The sequence below is a fragment of the Leopardus geoffroyi genome, chromosome A3 (assembly GCF_018350155.1).
Source record: "Leopardus geoffroyi isolate Oge1 chromosome A3, O.geoffroyi_Oge1_pat1.0, whole genome shotgun sequence".
Taxonomy (NCBI): Eukaryota; Metazoa; Chordata; class Mammalia; order Carnivora; family Felidae; genus Leopardus; species Leopardus geoffroyi.
The window spans coordinates 135,472,303-135,496,303 of NC_059336.1; the positions used below are offsets into that span (position 1 = coordinate 135,472,303).

At 44.4% G+C, this 24,001-nt stretch overlaps 1 protein-coding gene across 2 annotated transcripts in view; it reads right to left on the reverse strand.

Annotated features, from left to right (window-relative positions):
• RNF144A (ring finger protein 144A) overlaps positions 1–24,001 on the reverse strand; it is a 367,937-nt gene that overhangs the window by 35,698 nt on the left and 308,238 nt on the right. Inside the window, exon 9 of one of the 2 annotated variants that reach the window (XR_006703908.1) lies at positions 15,997–16,817. The exons of the other annotated variant lie outside the window; for it this stretch is intronic. The gene's annotated coding sequence lies outside the window, so the exon portion shown is untranslated. Of the gene's footprint in view, positions 1–15,996; positions 16,818–24,001 lie in introns of those variants that run through there. 2 annotated transcript variants of the gene reach the window in all.

The following is a 24,001-nucleotide window of genomic DNA, read 5'->3' on the forward strand; positions in this document are numbered from 1 at the left end:
GACCATGGTCCTATAAAAGCACAGGGCAGATGATTAGATTGGATGTGGATGTTTCTTGGGAAGAAACACCCCAGCATCTCAAAGCAGCTGCTACTGGTCCCATTCCTAAATACAGGTGTTATGGACAGTCTTCCCATGCGTTCTGCACCTCGGAAATTTACATCGTTCCTGACTCATGGTAAATCTCACTAGTCTGATTCCCAGAGATCTGTGGCTAGAAGAAACGAGACTCAGGGAAAACAGTAGGACTGCTTCTGGGCAAGGCAGTCCTTCCCTCCTATCACACACCTTCGTGGGAGTAAAACCAGACCAGCTTTTCATGCTGCAATAGTTATAATACTAAAATCCCTTGTATTTCTCTGGCAATTAAGAGTTTACCAGTAAGTTTCATATTTATTAGGGTGTTGAACCTTCATCATGATACTGTAAGGTAAGCTAGTTCAGACAATCTACAAAATCCAGACAATCTAGAAAATGGCACAAATACAAATAAAACACACAAACAACAAAAATCCTCCTGAACTCACACCCAGAGGTGTGTATAAAACTCTGGGCTGATCTATGAGCCCTCCGGGTGACCTTTCACACACACCCACCCCTACCTCCTACCTCTATAGCCATCTCTACTCTGTTGTTGGGTCACCTTATTTGACTACAGGCTTTTCAGTTCCTCTTGCATTTTCTGCTGGTCTCACACAGACCCCTATTCATTTCTCCCTTCCTTCTCATGATAATCCTATTCTGAGGCAAGCAAGCCCTACCATAGACAACTGGGTCTCATAAACCTTCCGGCCACAGACTCCTTGTGAGTTTTCATATTCCATTGTCACAGCATGCCAGAAAGGTAGATGTTTTTCTCACTTTGCTGGTAAGGATAGTGAGAGCCAGAGATCTGACCTGATGTGCCCCCAGGAGCATAATTAATAGTGGTGGGACCAAGACTTACACCTACCACCAGCATCGAGAAGAACTGTGCAAAATGTTTGAAACCTGCTGAGTTTTTTAGTGTTTGACCTCCTTGCATTAAATAAATAGCCTTAAATCTATTCAAGACATTCTGACAATAACCACTACCTCGTGGTATCTGTATAATACTTTATTGTGCAGAAAAATAGAAAACTCATACACACACACACGAACACATTTATACACATCTCTATTAGGACTAAGTTATACCAAGAATTCCAAGAATTCATTTTTGAGTTACTTGGAGATGACATTATTTCTGCGGGAAGGAAGGAGCTAGCAGGTAAAAAAACAAAAAACAAAAAACAAAAAACAAAAAACAAAAAAAAACCAAGCCTGCAGTTGACAAATAGAGCTAGATACACAGGCTTGGTTTTCTCATGCCACTGAATAGTCATCCCCCCTTATCTGCAGGGAGTATGTCCCAAGACCCCCAGTGGATGCCTGAAATCAGATAGTACTGAACCCAACACATACTATGTGTTTTCCTATACATACGTACCTATGATAAAGTTTAATTTATAAATTAGGCACAGTAGGAGATTAACAACAATAACGAATAATAAGCCAGAACAATTATAGCAATATGCTGTCATAAAAGTTATGGGAACATGATCTTTCTCTATCTCAAAATATCTTATTGTGCTACACTGTCCCTTCTTCTTGTGATGAAGTGAAATGATAAAATGCCCACGTGATGAGATGAAGTGGGGTGAGAGACTTGGGCATGTGACACAGCCTGAGGCTACTGTTGACCTCCTGGCAATGCTTCTGGACCTCAGCTGACTGTGGTAGCTGAAAGCAGGGGAGGCAAGACCGTGGATAAGGGGACACCACTGTAGTTCTGCCGGACAGAATCATAGAAACCTGTATAAGACTGAAGGGAGGTGGCCTGGAGAGCGCTCTGAACACGAAGAGTGATTACTTCAAGGAATCATCAAACAGAACTTGTGGAAAGGTCAGGATGAATCCCTCTCTCATAAAGAATAATTTAGCCTACATTTCTACAAGGTCAGCACATCTAACGTATTACATTGTTTTTTATTCCTTCTCTGAGACTTGCAAGAATGCCCAGGTTCCTCTACCAAAACCGAACCAACCAACCAACTAAACAAACAAAAACTTGACCTTCTGGGCTCTGTATACCATGACTACTGTCATAGGTGCGAAAGAACAGGAATCGAAGCAAAACATGAGACTGAGGGAAGGGAGGAGCCAATTCTCTGCAATTAACTCTTAACGTGTTTCTTGCCTCCATTTTCACTTGGGGCTAATAGGGTGAATTGAAAAGTACTAGTTAGAGTAAGAAGAGTATACACACGCATGCACACACACGTGCATAATTCATAATCTATGAATAAAATTTTGTTAATTCATTCAATAGTATTAACTATATAAAGTTAGTATATAATTACATATAACATATAATTATACCTATTAGATGTAAGGCAATGTACAAAACAATGTAGAGGTCCACACCCCCAGTCCCCAAAAGACCCTTCAGACAGCAGGAAAGCTCAAACACACTTGCAAATCCATATGACATGGTGACATTGGTATAATCATCACAACAGAAGTGTAGATAGTGGTTTGAGGCTACAGGGGAAAGATAATTTTTATTTTGCCAGGAAGAATTATTGACATTATGGAGGAATGGAATTGTTTTGTTTTTTTTTTTTAGTTTCTTATTTGCATATAAGAGAGTTATAAATTTAGCATAAATTTACATGATAAAAACGCTCAGATTTAGAAAATTAGGAGTTTTGCCCCATCCAATGTAAATTGAGTCTGAGAAAAGCCATTTCCTTGATGAGGAACCTGGTGGCACATCTTACTATAAAACACACTCTCTTCTCACAGGGAAGAGCTGTTACAGTTCCTGTGAAATGGCATGTTCTCGAGAGGTAATTGCAAATTTCCTTCCCAAGCTGAAATTTACGAATTACCAAGCAGGCCTTGAAATCAAAAACACCAGTTGGTTCCATGTCCCTTAGCAAATTTTTTTCCAGAAGTAAATAATTGTTACTGGCTGGAATGACATTCAGCCGAGGCAAAATGGTCCTTCTGAGGCCCGGTGGGGTGCTAATGGTCAGATGGTAGGTCCTTAACTTGCTGGGAAGTCGAGCAGTGTGCCGAGTCTTGCCCATTCTGTTTGAAACACTTAGCTTTTCAATAGGGAGTGCTCAGAAGGAGATGAAAATTGCTCTGGCCTCAGAATGAAAACAAGGAGGAGCAAATGGAAACAAAATTGGTGAGCACCACTCTCAGAGGCTGAGGCTTATTTCTTCATCATTGCTACATTGGGGGGAATTTATTTTTGAAAATTCCTACAATGAAAGACCAGGCTCAGTCATGAACAATGGTGTGTTTAGTGAGTGTAAATCATCAACAACACTGAATAAGAGATGTGTTTCCAAATGGAGAAAGTATGAGGAAGGAAGGAAAGGAGGGAGGAAGGAAGGAAAGGAGGGAGGAAGGAAGGAAGGAAGGGAGGGAGAGAAGAAGGGGAGGGAGGGAGGGAGGGAGGGAAGGAAGGAAGGGAGGGAGAGAAGAAGGGGAGGGAGGGAGGGAGGGAGGGAAGGAAGGAAGGAAGGAAGGAAGGAAGGAAGGAAGGATGGTAGGTAGGTAGAAAGGGAAGGAAAGGAAGGAAGGAAGGAAGGGAGGGAGGGAGAAAAGCAGTAACATGCTTCTCCTACTTAAAGAAATGGATCAAAATACTTACATTAGTCTTCTGAACTGTGCACCCTGCCATATTAAGCAGCTCTATCAGCTTTCTAGAAAGGAGACATTTGCTTAGGAAGTCAGATACATCTCTTAAGAACATGCACACAGAGTGGCTGAATAGTCTGTCACATTATTCATGTGAAAAACATACTCTTTACTACATCTCTTTTATTTAAAATAAATAAATAAATAAATAAATAAATAAATAAATAAATAAATAAATAAAACTAGAAATGTCAACTAAACCAAACACAATTCTCTACCCAGTAGCTAATTTTTCATTGTTCTGGATAGAGGAGCGGGAGGGAGGATGAAGCATTTTAAGTAAGAACAGGAAGTATGATTTGGGTCATGATCACAAAATGAGTATTTGTCCATGACAGTTGACATGTCCTTCTGTGGACAGGCTGTTTCCCCTGAGTGAAGACGGCAAGTCCTCAGCCTGAAGCTTTCGAGTTCGCTGGGGCGAGTTTGCAAAATGGCATCGGAGAAAGACATGCACGAAAGCAGAGCCCTCAGCCCAGGCTTGATTGCTCACCTTACAGTCACAGCTCTTGACTTGGGACGATCCGAAAAGCTCATCGGACGAAGAAACCACGTGCCACAGGGGCTGGTCCCTAATTCTGTGTTCATACCTACATGCCTCCACACCAGGCTTTAAGCAGCAGTGCACCCGGGAGCATGGGAGGAATATTTCGATAAGGAAAGCCAAGTCCCATGGGGATCCAAAGGTTTGACAAGTTAGGAATCGAGCTGAATACGCTATCTTAATCAAGATGGCCTAACATCACCACCAGAGCTGTGATTCTGTAGTCCTACGAATGGTCAGCAACCAAGATATCTATCCAAATTGCAGCGTAGGGAGGGCTAAATGGGGCCTCTTTGTGCTCCCCGTGTGTGTAATTCGTGTCGCATTATAGTTCATTTCCTCAGCCAGGGTCACTTGAATGCTTATTCTGTCCCTAATTCTGTGCTTTCCCAGGGTAAGGCAGAGAAATGGCTAGACATAAAACACATCCCCTGCTCTCAAAGTTCGCTGAAGAGACACAAGACATGTTGTAAAAGCACCATAATGCAAGGGATATCAAATGAACGAACTGTGCGGTGCAGGGACTCTGATGACTGATGCTTTTTAGATAGGTTTAGGAGCCAAAAATATATCAAATATAACTCACACTTCTCATTCCAATTCATCATTACCATATGATTTTATCACTACTCAGCCGGAATTTCTCAAACTTACTATGCGTAAGTATCACTTGGGATCTTTGTTAAACATGCATATTCTGAGGCCTCAGATGCATGTTTTGACTTGGGAATCTGCATGGGTAGAAGAGCCCTGGTGATTCTAAGGCAGGCAGAGGTCCCTTCATACTTTGGGAAACTCTCTGAGTCAAGATCTCCGCCCAATTTGCTAAACATTACGGCCTCGTATGAAACTTGTCCCATCGGATATATTTAGTAAGTGTATATTAAGTGAATGAATGACTACCGTTCCTTATAGGTCAGGCATCATGGTGAATGTTCAGAATGTAAAAGTTGGTAAGTCACTGGACTAGGAGGTCTTGGTATATAGTGTGTAACGTACAGTAAAGACTGTGAATGATACATTGATAAATAGTTATCATCACTTGGGTACCTGGCACCGTGCAAAACCTGAAAACACGGCTCACAAGTGCCCTGCTAGAGGAGAACCTAGGGTGTTGTTAGAACCCAGAGAAGTGCCTGGAATGTGTCTGCCCTCTCGAAGGTCTGCTCCAGGACCTGCCTTGCCAACATCCAGAACTTCTACTTAGCCAGTATCTTCACTTCCACCCTCTGGTTACATAGTTTATGGGTGGGAAACGGGTGCAAAGGAAGCCACCCACAGGCTTCCAGAAACCAATGGATGTAAATAAAAGATGTGAGGATCACAATTCCTCTCTCAGCACTTGGGAACTGAGTACTGAGAAAATGAACTGGAAGCTGGAGAGAGAGAGAGAGAGAGAGAGAGAGAGAGAGAGAGAGAGACAGCAAGTTGGAAGGACTAGTGTGAGGTTCTTGGGGCCAATGGAGCCATGTTGCAAATGTTCTTGTGGGCACTAGAACACCACCTGAGATTATAATCAGAGCAGTCTCTCAGCCAATTTTTTTTTTGAATAAATTACTCTGAATGAGGACAATGTTGATGAGAGGGCAATGAATCAGAGCAAGGAGGTCAGTGGTGAGGTTCTTGCAATGGCTGAAGCCGGGGTTGATGGCTTGTACTGAGGTGCTGGTATGGGGCTGGGAGAGAAGGGACAGGTGGAAGATGCTGCATTTAGGAGGTAGACTTGGCAGAGTTCAGACAACCCATGGTAGTATTTTGAGAATTTCCCAAAGACACTCCCAAGTTTAATCCTCTGATTGCCAGTTTCACACATGCCAGCTGACATGTGTATCATTATCTTATCATGGCTCTCCTGAGAGGGAACAAAATGCAGGATCAATGTCATAAACATAGCTCTCTGTGCCACAGAGGTTAAGAAGGGGGAACAGATTTACAGTGATCTTGACAACCACTGATGCCTAGCTTTCTTCTTGCTCATTACCTCTGGTAAGGACCCATGGGCTGGCCCAGCAAACATAAGTAGTCTAACGAGGCCCCTGAGTGCGATCCTTTGTGCTGCTCCTAGACAGCCAAGCGGCTCTGGCTTTGACATTTTTGTTCCCTTGGAGTCAGCTTGGGCCACTGACAATCTGCTTGCCTGCTTTGGGAGGATTCTCCAACTGCTACTCAACCGATATCCCTCTTCATGGGGCTTGTCAGAGCTCCTGGTCGTGCACACTCTGGCAGACACAACATGAAGGTGCACACAATGATGGCTGCAGAGCTCAGCAGTCATGCCCGGTTGGTCTTTTCATCCCCTGTCCTAACCTCTGGCTTGTCAGCTCTGGTCCCTTCTGCCCTAAGTATCCAGGCCGCTGTGTCACCTGGCTCCCATCCTGATGCCTCATAGATTCCACTGAACTGTTCTCTCTGGCTTCCCACGGAGCTCTTCCCACCTACTTCTGGCCACTAGTTAGAGCAATTCTACCAGCCACACCAAAGGAGCTGGTGGATCTGACCCTGGATCGTGTGGCTACTCATCTCTTCTCATAGCCTGCCTACCAGAGACAGGGCTTGTCACATCTCGTAACTCGACAAACACTGACTTGCCTCAGTCCAACTCAACAAGCGTTTATGGAGGACCTACCAGGTGCCCGTCACTGAAACAGGCAATGAAGACACAACAATAAATAAGACAGTTCTAATAATGCAGAAGCTTGTCATCCAAACGAGGGCATATAAATAAAACCAACGAATTATGAAACCATAACATGACATAACTGTTAAATAGAATAAAAACACCGTGCTACACCGGCACGGAGGAGGAAATCTATGATTCTAATAAGCAAAGAAGTGATAAGAATGGTTTCATTCGTTTTAAGTCAGCTTTCTCAGGCATAATTTATAAGCAGTAAAGCATTTAAGGATGCAACTCATTAAGTTTTGATAAATCTGTATACACCCGTGAAACAACAATCACAATGAAGATATGCAATGCCCCCGTCACCCCAGAAGCTCCCCCTCTGCTTTTCCTAATCAACACTCACCCCTGCCCCCAAGACCACTGATCTGCCTCTATCAATATAGATCAGACTCTTCCTTTCTACCTTGTGTACAAACGGAATCATATAACATGTACCCTTCTGTCTGCCTTCTTTCGTCAGCATAATACTTCGGAGATTCATTCATATTCACATAACAGTACTTAATTTCCTGTTATTGCGAGTATTATTCCATTGTGTGCATATATCACATCTTTGTTTATCCACTCACGTGTTGATGGACAGTTGTGTCCAGCTATAGGCTACAGTGAATAAAGCTGCTGAGAACATTTGAAAGCAGATACATGTTTTGAGGATTAGGTATCTGTGGACACGTGTTCTGTGGACTTTTATTTCTCTTGTGTAAATACCTGGGAATCAAATCGTCAAGTCATATAGTAAGTTTCTGATGAACTTTATAAGACACCGCTAACTTATGTCCCAACGCAATTGTAATCCTTTTGTATTCTCATCAGCAACATGTGACAGTGCCATCGGTCCACGTCTTGATGTCACTTGTTACTGCCACTCGTATTAACATTTTATCCATCCAAGTGGGTGTGGTAGCCATATCTCATTGTGGCTTGAATTTGAACTTCCTTGATAAATAATGACATTTAACAGTTTCTTATGTGTTTATTGACTGTTCATATATCCTTTTTGGATTAGTTAGTCCCTGTTTACATTTTTTAATTGGGTATTTATCTCATTGAATTGTAAGGTTTTTTTCCCCACATGTTCTACACACAAGTCCTTTGATGAATATATGTATCGGTAATATTTTCTCCCAATAGGTAGCTTATCTTTTGGTTTTTGCAAGGTGTCTCTTAAAAAGCAGAAATTTTAGGGGCGCCTGGGTGGCTCAGTCGGTTAAGTGCCCGACTTCAGCTCAGGTCATGATCTCATGGTTTGTGGGCTTGAGCCCCACATTGGGCTCTGTGCTGACAGCTCAGAGCCTGGAGCCTGCTTCGGATTCTGTGTCTCCCTCTCTCTCTGCCTCTCCCCCACTCATGCTCTGTCTCTGTCTCTGAAAAATGAATAAATGTTAAAAAAAATTTTAAAGCAGAAATTTTAAATTTCGGGGAGGTGCATGCCACCAGTTTTTCTTACTAGGCTTTGCCTATTGTGTCTTCTCCAAAAATCTTTGCCAAGCCCAAAGTCACCCAAAGGTTTGTTTCTTAACTTTTCTCCAGAAATATTATAGTTCTAACTTTTTTTTTAATTTTTTTAACGTTTTATTTATTTTTGAGACAGAGAGAGACAGAGCATGAACGAGGGAGGGGCAGACAGAGAGGGAGACACAGAATCGGAAACAGGCTCCAGGCTCTGAGCCATCAGCCCAGAGCCCGACGCGGGGCTCGAACTCACGGACCGCGAGATCGTGACCTGGCTGAAGTCGGACGCTTAACCGACTGAGCCACCCAGGCGCCCCTAGTTCTAACTTTTAAATATGGTTGAATGATCCATTCTGCGCTCACTTGTTTGCAAACGGCATGCGGTGTAAGAGCTCTCCATTGTCACAAAGAAAGACTAATCCTGCAGTTAAGCTCACTGTCGAGTTTCTAATTTCAGATAATGCATATTTTACTTGTTTTTTTATCTGTTTCTTAATTGGAGATTCTGGTTCTCTTGAACTTCTCTGGTTTTCCTCTCTTTTCTTTCTCCTATTTCCTTCTATGTGTTAATCATGGTTTTATGAAACTCATTTTCTAGGGGCGCTGGGTGGCTCAGTCGGTTAAGTGTCCGACTCTTGACCACAGCGCAGGTCATGATCTCACAGTTTGTGGGTTTGAGCCCCACATCAGGCTCTGCACTTACAGCAAGGAGTCTGCTTGGGATTTTCTGTGTCCCGACCCCACTCGTGCTCTCTCTCTCTTTCTGAAAATAAATAAACTTAAAAAAAATTAAAACAACCAAAAAAAGAAACTCATTTTCTCTTATTTCTCATGAGAATTACCTGTCGTTCTCTTTCCTTTGTCTGCTTTGTCTTTGGATTCCAGTCCACCTTCAGAGTGATTTGAGTGATTTGAGCCTCTTTCCTTTGTAGCTTCTCTATTATGATCTCCTTGTCCCTACTAAGTGCAGACTTCTGACCAGGTAAACCCCAGATTCTCAGGCTCTTGCTCTGTAAACAGATTTGGCAAATGTCTCCTGGAGAAAATGGCTCCAGAACATCAGCTTAGCCCTCTGACATTCTCTCTTGCTGGAGACCCTGGCCTCTTTGGGCCCCCATGCATCATTAGCTCTGTAACGATGTCAGGTATGATAGATTTGTATTTGAATTAGCGATCCTTATTGTCTCAGCTGACACGCTGATCTATGCAAGCAACCCCATCTCATCCGGAGTGAGAAATGAGACCACACATGTCCCTACGGGTGGCGCATGTGAATGCGGAACTCTTGTCACACCGTGACAGGGCTGTCCTTCTCTCCAGTCCCACAGACGTCATTGAATCACCTGGAAATTGACTCTAATACCTAGCAAAACTTACTTTCAACATATCAGGGGTACAATAGTGTCGCGTCGCAATGTTTAAATCTTTTTAAACAGGAACTCCTTTTGCGCTGTGGTTCTGCTGACCCAAGTCCCTCAGGTCAAGCAAAGAGAGAGTTGGGGCACACCAGCTTAGCAATTCCTCAGCTAGAAGCGGCCCACTTTACTTCCTCTGACCTTCCTTTGGCCCCAACTTGTCATATGGTCCCACCTAAGTGCAAAGAAGGCTGTGAAAAGTGGTCCCCCACTGGGAATGCTTCTCAGAAACATCCCCACACTCTGGAAGGGGCCTGAGAATCTAGAGTGTCTGTGGGCCATCCCTACTCCAGCAGACATGCAGGGAAAGGGAAAGTTCTGGAGACAACACTCGGGAGGAAGATACAGACACGTGTCGAAGGGAAGGCAGCAGATGCCAGGGAACTCGCTTTCTTGGAAGAAAGGGGAAATCAAGTGGGTAGACCAGAAGTCGGGATTATAAAATGCAACAATTTTAGCAAATCTAAGATGTCACGTATGAGATGTGTGCATGTTTTGTGTACCTCTGAGAAAGAAAAGTGCCACGAATTATGTAATGATACAATGCTTTCTATTAATATGAGTTGTAATAAGCCTATCAATTTCAGAGCTATCAAAATGTGAGAAAACTGGTCATTTGGTTGTATGAAGGAGAGTAGAGGAGATCTTGAAATTTCCGCCTTCCTTCCCCCAAAATATGCAACCCAGTCAGCTGAGGCTTTCAGGAAATAACAGAGTCAACCGTGGAGTTCTGTAGCTGGCATCACGAGGTCTGAGACAGAAACTCAACTCTTAATCCAGCTCTGACTAGGACTTCCTTTGAAGGGGTTAATTTTCATCTTTGCTTTTACTTGGTTTGGTCTATAATTGCATAGTCAGTTTTTCTGTTTGTGCCGAAACACTTCAATGCCCACAGCTCTGCATGAGCCTCTTTGAACCCTCAAAGGCAAGAACTTTCAAATCACTGAGCCACATATTCTCAGGTTAAAGCAAAGAATATGGCTTTATGGAGCAAACCTAGACCCTTACCTTTAAATACAGCCTGCAGTCAAGTATCCTGTATTTACATTATCTAGAATAAATACATGTAAATTCCTTAATCATTTTATGTATGTGCTAATTTCTTGGCTTTTAAATATGAGAAATTTGACTCTTGCATTCAGTTTGGTTTTTCATTAGTGTGTGATAAGGAGAAGAAGAACATGAAAATCTTTGTTGCGACATGTTTGGGAGGCCACAATATAGGGCAACATTGCTATTATTACAGCTACTATTAAAATCCAAATGAATGTGCTATCAATCAATAAACATATTTTCCTGAATATATACATAATGAATATGAACTCATTATAACCATATGGGCCCCATGGGTCAAAATCATTACAACCCTCTGTCCTCAGGAGACAGAAATTTCTTGGTGATCTAACAAATGTTTAGAAATGCTGCATTACAATTTTGTTGCCAAAATATGTTATTATTACTCAGATTAATCAGATCTTAGTACATTGTAACAATATTAGTCATCATCCAAGTACATTATCATAACAAATACCATGCTATATAAATCTTCTAAGATGCCTTAGTGTCATAACATTTCAGGGGTGGATGGGCCCTTAGAAACATCTGAGGAAGTACGATCCCTAATTCCATGCTCAGTCATCTGTTTGGCTCTGAGTTCATTTAGCCACTGCTTGAGTCCTTCTAGAAGATGAGAGCTCACTATTTCTAAAGAGCTGATTGCGTTATTGAATAATTCTAATGAGGAATGTCTCCCAATCCCTCCTTTTGTTCCCCATCCATTGTACACCATGCATTTCCCAGAACTGCAATGGGGATCAAGGAAGATAGTGCTTGGAGAGTGCTGTGCAGATCTCTAGGACATCATAAGCCATCAGTAAAAGCCACCATTTATTAATTTTATTTTCCTTCTACTCAACTTTCATCTATGGCAAGTGTGGCTTCCTGTAGGATTTTGCTTACGAGTAGTTTCCTCCCAGAAGTCCTTCCAGACTCCTGACAATGGGCTGGTTACATCCCCTTCCCAGGGTGTCCTTACAGGATGTGGGACTGACCACCACCCAATCGTGGGTTCTCGTTTGTGTCCCTCATCCTATCATCAACCTCCTCAGGGCAAAGGCTCAGTCCTGTTGCGTCGTGTTTACAGTACCCAGCCAATCATTTGGCACATAGTCGATGGCTGACGTGATTCTCTGAGTGAATGACTAAAACTTGTGAATAACGATCACAGCCATTAGGCAAAGCAGCAACTGTTATGCCTGGGTCAAGTTCAATGCCGAGTGACAGGACGTGGCACGAAATAGGACCTACCAGTATCAGCAGCTTCATTGAGGTCTTGTGTGTCAGTATACAAGCAGATGAAAGTGAAGTCGTGTTTAAATCAGGCAAGGTCAAGATGATGCAAGTGTGCAGTAGGTGGGAGACATGGAAGCAAAATGGGTCTTAGTTCCAATTCTTTGATCTGGTTAGGATGCAAACTGGCCATTTGAAACCTTCCCCTACAGAATTGTTCTTTTGTGGGACAGTCAGTTCTTCCACCATTCCAAAACCAACACTCATTTTTTAGGTCTGTAGATTTTTGTTTTTGTTTTTGTTTTTGCCAGATCCAGTGTTTGCTGGGTTTACTGTATCTCTTCCTAGTTTTCCTCCAGAAAGACAGGAGAGACCCAGACGGCAGTAAGAAGGCTTTGATTTCTGTACCCAACACAGATCATTTGCATTTGTCTAGATGGATTTCTGTCTGGTTTTGTTGTTTGTCTAGAAGAAGCAGCACTGGGGGAGCTCACACTAAGCTCTGGCCCATCTCTGACATTGCCATGCTCTACACAAAGTGTCTGGTGTCATAGCCTCTCAGTGAATGGAATGCTTCCTGATCTCCAAAACTTCTTCTGTCAGAATCCCACACTATTTCTCTTTCTTGTAGAGAGTCTAGCAAGAAATATTTTTGGTTTTTTTTTCATTTTTATTTTGCATATTATTTATATTTGCCTCGGAGATATTTACCAAAAGAAATAAATACAAGTGAAGCTAGTTTAAATTCAAGGTAAAGGAAAGAGAACCACCACATAGTATCAGAAAAATCGATGGAATACTATTCTGTGTCACTGTCTTTCTCTGTGATATCACAATCGTATGATCTTTCATGGATGTCCTGTGTCATTGTCAGACCCATTGCTTTCTGGGTCTGAGTCTCTCCTTGGGGCTCTCCATTCTTGTTTTCCAGAGTAATTGCATGTATGTGTCTCTGAGTTGCCATGGCACTGACTGTGTTTTCTCTGAAAACTCCAGCACTCAGTAGCATGTGATGCAATCATTTTGTCAGTTAGAGAAGAAAAAAAAAAAATCTGTGTTGGGTATGCTCCTTGATAAGCAACTTTCACTCCAGAAGGGTGGAATCACCTGGTCCACATGGGGAGCCCAGTGGCCATGTCCCCTAGGGCCTGAAGCCCACACAAAGCTACTCCACTGTCATGAGATGCCCCTGCATGCCAGATTGTTTCCCTCTGAAGAGCTACCAGACAGGAAAACTCTATTATTAAATTTCAGCACAAAATTCTTCCTGATATTCACCCCACTGAAAACTGTAGGGACCCTATTAAAATGGCAGGTACAGGAAAGATCCGTTCTGTCACTTAATTAAAACGTTTAAATTATTTTTAACCAAATGTTTAAAATTGTGTAGGGAGTAGTTGCTAAACCAGAAATTTTACGCGTATATAAATCACTGGCTCTTTAATTTTTCTTGTTCAGATACGGCTAGGTTTGACATTAGATTGCCCAAGCTATTTTTTCAGGTATAAAACAAATATTGGACAACTTCATGTGCAAAGGTGTTTACATGGCAACTTAACTAAAATACAGACTAGCACAACCTTCTCTTCCTCTTGGAACTGCATCTAAAACTCATATATCTCCATTCTGAGGCAGAAATTCTATGCCCTAATTTAGTTCTTCATTTTTCAAAAGTTTAAATTTATTATATACAGACGAATACGCTGTTCATGCCTATTTGCATATGGAAACTGAGTTGTGAACTATATTTTATTTAATTGTATTTTCCTCTTTAGGGTGTTATTTTATTTCCTATCATATGGAAGCTATACACTGTAAGGCTATCATGAATTACTGAAGGATTTGGGGGTAGTAATATGTATTCTTCTCCCCGGTTAGTAGAAACATATACTGTTGATAATCTACCAACTATAATTTGGAGCTGGCTTCTACATTATGGAGTTCTTTGTGTCCTCCAGGACTTCTTTCTGTGTGCATTTTCCAAAATGTTGGCTCCATCCATTCATCCATTTCCATCCCATGCAATGACTGCTTGGTCCCTGTTCTGGGCCCTACTCACTGGGAAACTTTGCAAGCTTTCCTTGTATTCTTTGGTGCCAATTCTCCACAAAGCCATGATAGCTTTTTCAGGAGTCCTTTGCTTTTTGGTTGGAAACCCAGGAATTTGTTTTCTTCTGTCTAATATTTCAAGTTACTATCACACTCCCTGCAGCCTCTATGAATGCGTTGGCAAATACCCAAAGGAAGGCCCTGAACACCACAGCTGTACCTACAAGAGATGTTAATTGCACATGGTGCGGTTTCCAGATGGCCCCAGAGACCCTCGGTCTTTCTCACCACATCTCTCCTATCATCACCTGGATGGAATGAACAAGGGAGAAGAAACCTACTTACTATCCCTGTGTTGTTTAGTCCTCTGACAAACATTAGCTAAGAACTGTGCTTGGTGTTGAAGGTCGCAGAGAAAGGACTGTTCCCATCCTTTGGGGGCTCGCAGGTAATGGATTAAAGAGATGTCAATACTGTCCACAGTCTGGTGGCTGGCAGTGCAAGGGACTGTGGCCCATACAGGAAAGGGGGATTCATTCTGCCTACATGGGTACACTGCAGGAGACCGGGAAGGGAGTCTTGAGCTCACCTTAAAAGAAGCTCAATGGGGGCTCCTGGGTGGCTCAGTCGGTTGAGCATCTGACTTCAGCTCAGGTCATGATCTCCCGGTTGTGCTGACAGCTCAGAGCCTGGAGCCTGATTCAGATTCTGTGTCTCCCTCTCTCTCTCTGCTCCTTCCCAGCTCTCTCTCTCTCAAAAGTAAATAAACATAAAAAAATTGAAAAAAATTAAAAAAAGAAGCTGACGTCCCAGGCAATATAAGTAACACCTCGCAAACAAGGAGGCACGGAAACTTGGGCTTTGCCTTGCAGATACGGCAAGCAGGGAGTGGTCACCGAAGGGCCACAAGTAATACAGCTTGAACTGTATCCTTCCCAATTAGTGTGTTGAAATCCTAACCCCTGGACCTCAGAATGTGACCTTAGTTAGGGATAGGGTCTTCACAGAGGCAGTCACTTAACCTGAGGTCATTAGGGTGGGCTCTCATCCAGTACAATTGGTATCCTTTTGAAAGGGAAATTTGGAGACAGGACACAGGGAGACCACCAAGTGAATACGAAGACGGCCACTGAGAACCAAGGAGAGAGGCTGGAAAGGAGGCTCCTCGACCATCCTAATGGAGGGACACTGCCTGAGCCTCAGGCTCAGACTTCCAGCCTCCAGAATAGTGACAGAATATATTTCTGTTGTGTAACCCACCCACCCCCACTGCCAGCCTGTGGTGCTTTGTTATGGTAACCCCAGAAAACTAACACCCCAGGTGCCAGGCAGAGCACAACCGTCACCCTGTTGAGAAGAAGCATCCCCAGATGGCTTCCAGCAAACCCCATTCAGCACAACAAGCCTTTCCTGATTATTCAAATAATCTGGGCTCAGTGTTTTATTTTATTTAAAAAAAAAAATTAAGTTTCTTTCTTTTTTGAGAGAGAGAGAGAGCACACTGACAGCAGTGAGCCTGATGCAGGGCTTGAACTCATGAACCATGAGATCATGACCCAAGCCAAAGGTGGATGCTTAACCAACCGAGCCTCCTCTAGGCTGAGCGTTTTAAAAAGCTAAGGTATGTGCCTTCAAGGAACTCATAAACTAGCAGAACAACAAAAATATGAAATGCAGACCATAAGACCACGGGATAGTAAATGCTTTTGTTGAGATGAGAACAGCTGTCAGAACGCCGAAAAGGAAGAAACTTACCTTGGTGTGTGTGGGGAAGCTGGGGAGCATATTCTAAGGAAAAGACACAGTCGAATCTTGGTGAAGAAACAGTCTGCTATTCAGAATATTATTGTCATAACTAAAGCGCTTGGGAATAGGAGTGTGACAGCCATTGTGGCACAATTAAATATGGATACGTTCATGCCAATCTCACACAGACAGAATCTGCTGTGTACACGTGCCTTTCAGAAGAAAAAATGATGTGCTAAAATGAAGTCACCGCTGCTTGTGATGTTTCAGAAACACCTTAATGTCACCCAGGAGACAGACTTGTATTTCTAACCAACGGAGAAGGTGGAAAAAACTGCAGAAAATTCTTAAAAAGTTGCCAAGTTGCCATGATATTTGACAAATCACTGGCAGACCTGTTTGCAAAGAAAGCGTGTAGCTCTCGCCCGTTATCATTCCTTTGAGATGATTCAATCCTTCTAGAACCTTCTATCAGACTTTATGAGCTCTGCCTTGATCTTCCCCAATGACTGTTTTTGGAGGTTTCTGAAATGCTTTTTTTTTTTCTTTTTGACCTCGCCTCCACCGTGTTGCCGAGCATATTGAGACTGTGCTTGGAAGGGTTAGTGGCAGCTTCAGACATGAACAGCTAAGGAGTTTTCAAGGGCTTGCTGTTGTGTCCTGCTGAAGCCTGGCAGCCTGTGGGGTCAAAGCGCGGAGAGCTCAGTGTCTGGGAGTGACTACTGCTGACGAGCTGGCTAGCACATGCTTCCTATGGACTCTTCTAGCACCGCAACTGTGTGTGCCATGTCGGGTGTTGAAATACAGGTTCTGCCAGAATGACCCTAGGAGTCTGTGAAAGTCTTGTTTGGTAACAGAAAGCTTGCTGTTTTTCTTTTGTTGACTAACCCTTATGTTGTCTGCCCTGTGGGAAAAAAGCACGATAATTTCTCCAGAGTCTATTGAAACTGTGGGTTATTACTCCCCAGAGTTGGCAGCTAAAAAGTTATGGTTGAACAGCGGAAAGAGCTAAAAACGGATGGTAAAAACCATAGACAAAATATTGAGAGTCACCGAGGAATGGGCACATGATTGCCCCCAGATTTCCATGGCTCTGTGACATGCAAAAAATCCAGGTCCCTCCTCTCAAACGGTAACTGCTCACGCCAGGCCTTGGGGTGGGACGCCTGGGCTTAGCTTCTCCGTTGACCACTAACCGGCTCAGGGGTTCTCGGCTCTGACCGCACGGAAGAATCACCTGGGCAGCTTTCAAAACACTCGGCATCCCAGCAGCCTCCACACCAATTAGATGAGAGCCTGTGGGGTGGGGACCCTCGAAGCAGCAGTTTTAACGTTTCTCGAGTGATAACATGAGGCCAAGTTTGAAACCAGGATGACCGTTTGTCCTGAGTAAGTCATCTCACCTGACCACACCTATGCTTTTCTACCTACAAAATGGACCGCCATGAATGTTCCAATCTCTCCCACTCAGTATCAAAGGAGAGGGGAAGGTGTTTGCTCCAGCACCCTCTTCAGCATTCATAGTCTGTGTTTAAAAATCTCTATAGCAAGAGGCTAGGGGCGGGGGTGGCGTGGTGCTGGGGTGGCTCAGTTGGTTGTCCGTTCAGGTCATGATCTCACAGTGTGTGAGTTTGAGCCCGGCATCGGGCTCTGTGTTGACAGCTCAGAGCCTGGAGCCCACTTTGGATTCTGGGTCTCCCTCTCCTTCTCCTCCCTCCCTGCTGGCACTTGGTCCCTCTCTGTCTCTCAAAAAATAAAATTTAAAAAACTTAAAAAAAAAAAAAAAAAGAACTCCATGGCAAGGATCCTGAGGGACACTGCCACAGACGTATGTCTGAGCCTTGGGGACCCTGACAAGGTAGACAGATTTCCATTCTGATAGCAACCCAAGAGCCAATAACTTGCTGATCTGCTGGTCCGTATTCTTTCTCCGAGGCACATTCATCCTCACCATCCTGGCTTCAGAACGTTCCTTCCTGGGCTTCACCTAGACACAGACCTGGGGAGGCTGGGTTTTAGCTACTGGTTCTGCTGAGAGAAAAATCCATGGCTGTGGCTCCAGAAGCTGAGCTGGGTAGAGCCAAGCACAGAAGGGGAGTCCAAGAAGAACTGAAGTTGGGAAGGAGGACTTACACAGCCAGGGATGAAAAATAGGAAAACCTGACTCATCGAAGCCCTGAAGCCCATGATGGGATGGATACTGGCTGACAAGAAGTAGGTCCTGTGAGGGGAAGGGTCCAGCTCAGGTGAACAGTAACAGAGAAGCCAGGAGAGAGCTATCGGCTCAATATTGGGATGCATCTCGGGGACCCCAGCCTCCCAATGGAGAGTGGATTGGTGCTTTCTTGGGAGAATAAGATCAGTGTATGTCTCCCTGCACAGGGTCATCCAGAGAATTCCCTCGCTCAGCTGGCTACTCTATCTCTGGGTTTGCATGGGTGATTATCTGTCCCCTTCACTTGGAAATGAATCCCCAGTGTTTGAAATCTTTTTCTCCTGCTGTGCCTTCATCCTTGCTTTTTGATGGCCCCTCTTTGAGGTCGCATTCACCTTCCATTTCATTTGGTACCAATCTTGGCCAACCAGAACACTTCATGAGTATCTGTCTTCAATGTAGTAATCATGTGGGGGGGAAGCACTGTAGGCTCAGGAAATACAGGTGTCCGAATAGAGTAGAAGAAAATCATACATGACTTTGAGGTAGGAGAGGGAGAGAGGCATCTCTGCCTTAATCACAGGATGTGATGTGCTTGTCTCTTCATTAGAGGTCCCTCCCAACATCGGAGGGTTCTGTCTATGGATCTCTTACCTCCGCTAGTCTGTAGGATTTTAGAGGTCAGGGTCTGGGCCTTTTTCTTTTAAAATTAGGTACCTACTATGCCTAAGGGAGAGCTAGGATTTGTACGACAAGAATGGCATTGCACATCAATATTCCAGAACAGGCCCTTGGATTTCACCATAGAGCTGGTAACTGTGAATGCCTAAACCCGTTATACAAAGAGCCAGCCACTTGTAAGAGAAAATTCTTCCTCTAGAATATGATCAGAGCCTGGGGACATAGCATGGTCTACACTGCATTATTCTCTGCAAGAACACAGGCTGATGCGGTAAGTTTGCCCACCTCTAGAAAAGTGGCTCAACAGTCAGCCTCCAGGTGGGAGAAAGAGCAGAAAATACAGAACTGGAAGTCTCTGTGGCACTCACGTCCCTAACCTGCCCCCTCTGTCCAAGGCCTGGAGGGGCAAATGGAGTCCTTAGATAACTTGGAAATCCCACAGCAGAAGGGCACTGGATAGTTTTCCAAAGTGTTCCTGGGAGACTTTCATTCTCCTAGAGAGTCCTGTCTCCACCCACTCCCCGTGACACGTCAACAGTAGATTTAGGCAACGTGATGGACAGCTGCCTCTCAGAACCCACACAAGCCATGTTATTTGAGGAACCCACCCACACCCACCTTCTGCCCAGTAATACCCAAAAGCTGGACTGTAGTCTCAAGGAAACCATGGTCCCTGAAAGAAAGCTCAGAACCTATGGATCATGGTATATTCAGGGGTGGAGGTGGAGACAGTGTAATGAGAAGGAGTTGGCCAGGTCTACAGTGAAACAGAAGCTAGTGTCTAAGGTCTAGGTGGGGCCAGGCTGACCATGAGCTCAGTCTGCAGCCTTCATCCAGAGTCCGATCCTCCGAAAGGAGGAAAAAAAAAGGAGAAGGTGAGGACGTCCAATTTGAGTAGTTTCCAAAGAAGCAATTGGGTTCTGCAGTGGGGCCCGGGGTACTGTGTTGATGAGTTAAGTGTCCCATTAGCAGCAAAGGAGTTCCATAAGTGCCGTTGCTCATAAGCTTGAGTCTGGTTACAGAGAAATTAAGTGAGTTACGCGCTCATGCCCCTGAGTTTGTGGACTAGCATTCCTGAGACTTTGTAATGAGCTGCACTTTGTAGCCCAGGCTTCAGGACGCTAGCTGGTGTTCACTAGAGCCAAAGTACTTGTTGGCACTTTCTCTGCATTAGGCCCTGTGCCAGGTCGTCAGGAGACACGTTGTCAGGCAGCAGACAGGTTCTGATTTTGTGGAGCCAGAAGGAAGCAAGGAAGGGGGAAGTTACCACTGACACGGGGTGACCCACGGCGACATGAAGGATGTGAATGAGGAGTAAGCCAGGAGACCTCACTTTATCCGGGGCTCAGGGAATCCTCCCTGGGGTGTGGCCCTTAAGCTCTGACCTGACTGAGTCAGGAAAAAAGGAGAAAAGGAGGGTCCCAGGCAGAAGGAATTGCCCAGAGCTTTGGAGCTCTGCGTCTCACACAAGAAGGTCAGTGTGATCTTGGTCCCAGCTAGAAAGGGTTCTCCAGACACACTGAAACTCAAGCCTCAAGACAAAGGATGCTGTTACTGACCTTTCAGATTCAAAGTAATCTAGCTGCTACTCCAACCTGTACATGGTACTTACTTAGCATATAAAGCTTCATTTTAACCACTATTTGGAGATACCACCTTGGACCCTCTGGATTAACTGCTTCCTGAAATTCTGACCAAGAAAGTCAACGTATTTGGAAGATTTTAACCATTTTTTTAGCGAATATTTTCTGTAAAGAGGGAGGTAGTAAATGTTTTCTTGGCTTTGTAAGCCATAAGTTTTCTGTCGCAACTACACGACTCTGCCTTCAGAGCACAAAATCGGCCATAGGCACTAGGTGAATGAATGGGTGTGTCATATACTCCTAAAGCCTTATTTGCAAAAATAAGGCCCCATGATCATACTTTGCCAACACCTGCTCTAAACCTTCTAAAACCATATAAAACATTCTAAAATTTATTCCTGAACTAGCCTGGAGAACAGGGAACTTTGATTGTAAACTACATGGGTTAGCTTTGCAGAGTTATCTAACCGTTAGCGGGAGGCTGCACCCCTGCACCACGTTAATGAATGTGGTAGGAACATCGTCATAGGATACGCCACTGGATTTGACTGGGCTGGATGGCGTGCCCACATGAGGCTGCAAGAGAGACAAGGACACAAGAGACTGGTATTTCCAAAGCTGGTGTGGGAGACGAGCTCAGGCTGACTAGGTAACTGCACTGCCAGGATGGGCTCAGTAATACACATGCACGTGGCCTTCACACTGATTCTCCCTCCTGCTTCTGCAGAGACTTGCTCTCCATTGTCACTGGCTTCACTCTAGGGCCCTGGGGGACCGCAGGGTGATTCTCCAGTATATTGTCGGTTACCATGGTAGAAAGTGTCACTTCCCACGTCACAGCAAGTATGCTAAGTTTTTTTTTTTTTTTGAAGTATGCTAAGTTTTAATGGCATGGTTGGTGCAAATGTATCACAAGTCCACAGAGAGAATGAGACAAAATCTTTCTAGACAACACTAATACTACCACGGCACATCCGGCTGTCCTAATACCTGCGATACGAATCCAGAGAAGAAGAGGTGAGTGCTCTCTGATGGGGAGAGAGATGCAGGGGGGGGCAGGAGGGTGACTGTGCTGGGCTCCTTCCTCCCAAGAGTCAAGGGCGGCGGCCACAACTTGGGTTTCTGGAGTCTACAGCAAGGCTGGAGGGTTAGCATTCTCACAAAATTTTGTCTGGGTAAAATACTAAGTTATCAAACAGGGTTCCCACCTGTCAGGCTCACGACAGCCGTCCTCGGGCCTCAGAGCTCCAAAGCGTCCTTACAGGTCACGCAGAAGCCAGGGAACATGTCACTGTCCCATTAGGTCACTTCCCCGCGTGGGGGAGGCAGGGAACGACCTGAAACTTCCTGTGAAAACATGCACAGAGCAAAACTGAAACGTTAACCACACACCTGCATGCCGAGGTTTTCACCTCCTCATACGTCTTCCTTCGGCACCCCCACGGCCCCACGACCTGCCTGCACTGACTTCTCTCCCACTAGCAGCCACACCAGGGTCCACAGCCTTGCTCTCCTGGGACAGGGCAGGGCGCCTGGCACCATCCCTTGGACAGCTGGCCTCTACAGGCCCAGTGACTCACGTCTATCTGCTTGCTTCATGCTTCAGTAACTAACCCAGAGTCAGCACCACTGTTAAAAACACCAGTTGTTAAGGATGAAATGGGGATCAGAGCAGGTGGGCCGTGTGGGCTGAGATGTTACACCTACAAAATGTGCAGACAAAAAGAACGTCCCTGTGCAGTTCACTGCACTTTAAAACACAGACACAGACGTGCATCTATCTGGAGCCAAAAGCAAAGAGCAAGCCTGCCAGGGAGGGAGTGTCTCTGCACAAAGGCAACGGTGGCCTCCCCCTGGGCTCTGCCTCGAGAAGCGCCAATATGCAAACGCCTGGAATATGCACTCGGGGTTTCTCTGCTCTGTCTGTATGTCGTTCTGGAGGCGGAAACCTTGGCTTTTCCATTTCAGTAGCCTGAGCCCAGCACATGGCCTTTGGGTTCACAAAATATGTTGAATCAGGAAAGAAAAGGCGGGGGCGGGGGGAGAAAAAACCAAAAACAAAGCAAAAGACCAAGGAGGGAGATTTCTTTCTTCCTTCCACAAAAGAATTCGACGTGAGGTCCCCGTAAATAGCGTGCCTCTTGGGGGCACCTGGATGGCTGCTGAGAGACCATTAATTACCTGACACCGGGCACAAGTCAGAAAAGAAACGACAAAATGAGTTTCTACTGCAGTGAGAGGTTCCTACTTCCTTTCTCACGTGGGTCTCAAATCTCCGCTGATCCAGCAACGCGAGCAAGGTTTTGTTTGGTTTCTTTGGTTTCCTTAGCTGACGCTGATGATATTTTATCATCCACTGTGACATTAACATAATTGATTCCAATACACAATAGGAGAGTGCAGCTCACCTGACAAAACGTCATTCTTTCTTGTATTTATCCATTCGTTTGATAAATGTCTTTTAAGTGCCTACCATGTGCTAGACTTTGGCGAGGGATCCATTTTGACTTACAATGTGCAACATGTAGTATAAGTGTGGAGGTTCTAAGTAAGAAATACTGAAATTGGAGTGATAGCTTGACTCTTCCCCTTTGTAATCAAAGGAAAATTCCTTTATCTGTCTGGTTACCTCAGCTTTATCCTAGGTGAGGTAAGGGTGATATTCCCACTTGAAGCCTCCACCTGAGGGAAAGATGAGAAAAAACTCTGCGCTGGGCACATAGTAAGCACTAAACTTTTAAGTTTTTTCACCACTACTGATTCATAAATTAGGGTTCTATTAACCAATTAAGAAACATGCTTACTATTTTGGGGGCACCTGGGTGGTTCAGTCAATTAAGCGTCTGACTCGATTTTGGCTCAGGCATGATCGTATAGTTCATAAATTCAAGCCCCACATCAGGCTCTGTGCTGACAGCACTGAGCCTTCTTGGGATTCTCTCTTTCCCTCTCTCTCTCTGCCCCTTCCCTGCTTGCTCTGTCTCTCAACATAAATAAATAAACTTAAAAAAAAAAAAAAAGAAACATACTATTTTTGTTATAAAAGACTTAAGTATCAAAATTTCAGAGGTAAGACATATTTATTCCTCTTTTTCAACAAATGTAAAAAACACTAAAAGGAGCAAAACAAAGAGAGAGAGGAAGTTCCATTATATATATAATATAATTATACAGAAACCGGACTGAGGTACAGTGCAGCCTTGACTTCTCCCACTGCACCTGTTCTAGGTTCCTATGTGGGCCAGATCCCCGGATGCTGGCCCCTCCCAGGGAGCACACCTGGGGGTTCTTGGGATGCTCAGTGATCCTCTACTTCCCTTAATGCAATGCAGGCAATGCATTCTTCACCTAACCTTCCTTAGGGCCTGCTTGGGATGAACTATTTATGGTGGGATCACCTTGCCCTTGGTGGACAGATCTTTTGGGTGGAGAATGTTCAGAGCCCCAAGCCCAGCTAATTTCTGCAGGGATCATTCTGGCCCAGGGGAACTACTCCATAAATTAGTCTATCAAATACTGACAACTCAGTGCACTGCCATGGGACCCTTCCAACGTGCTCTGACATCGGGACAGACCCAGCTAGCTTCATTCTTTTAGAAGTTTCTAGTCTAGAAGCCAACGCCTGCTTCTGACACTTTAGTCTCTGTCCTCCAAACACCAAGAGGCACA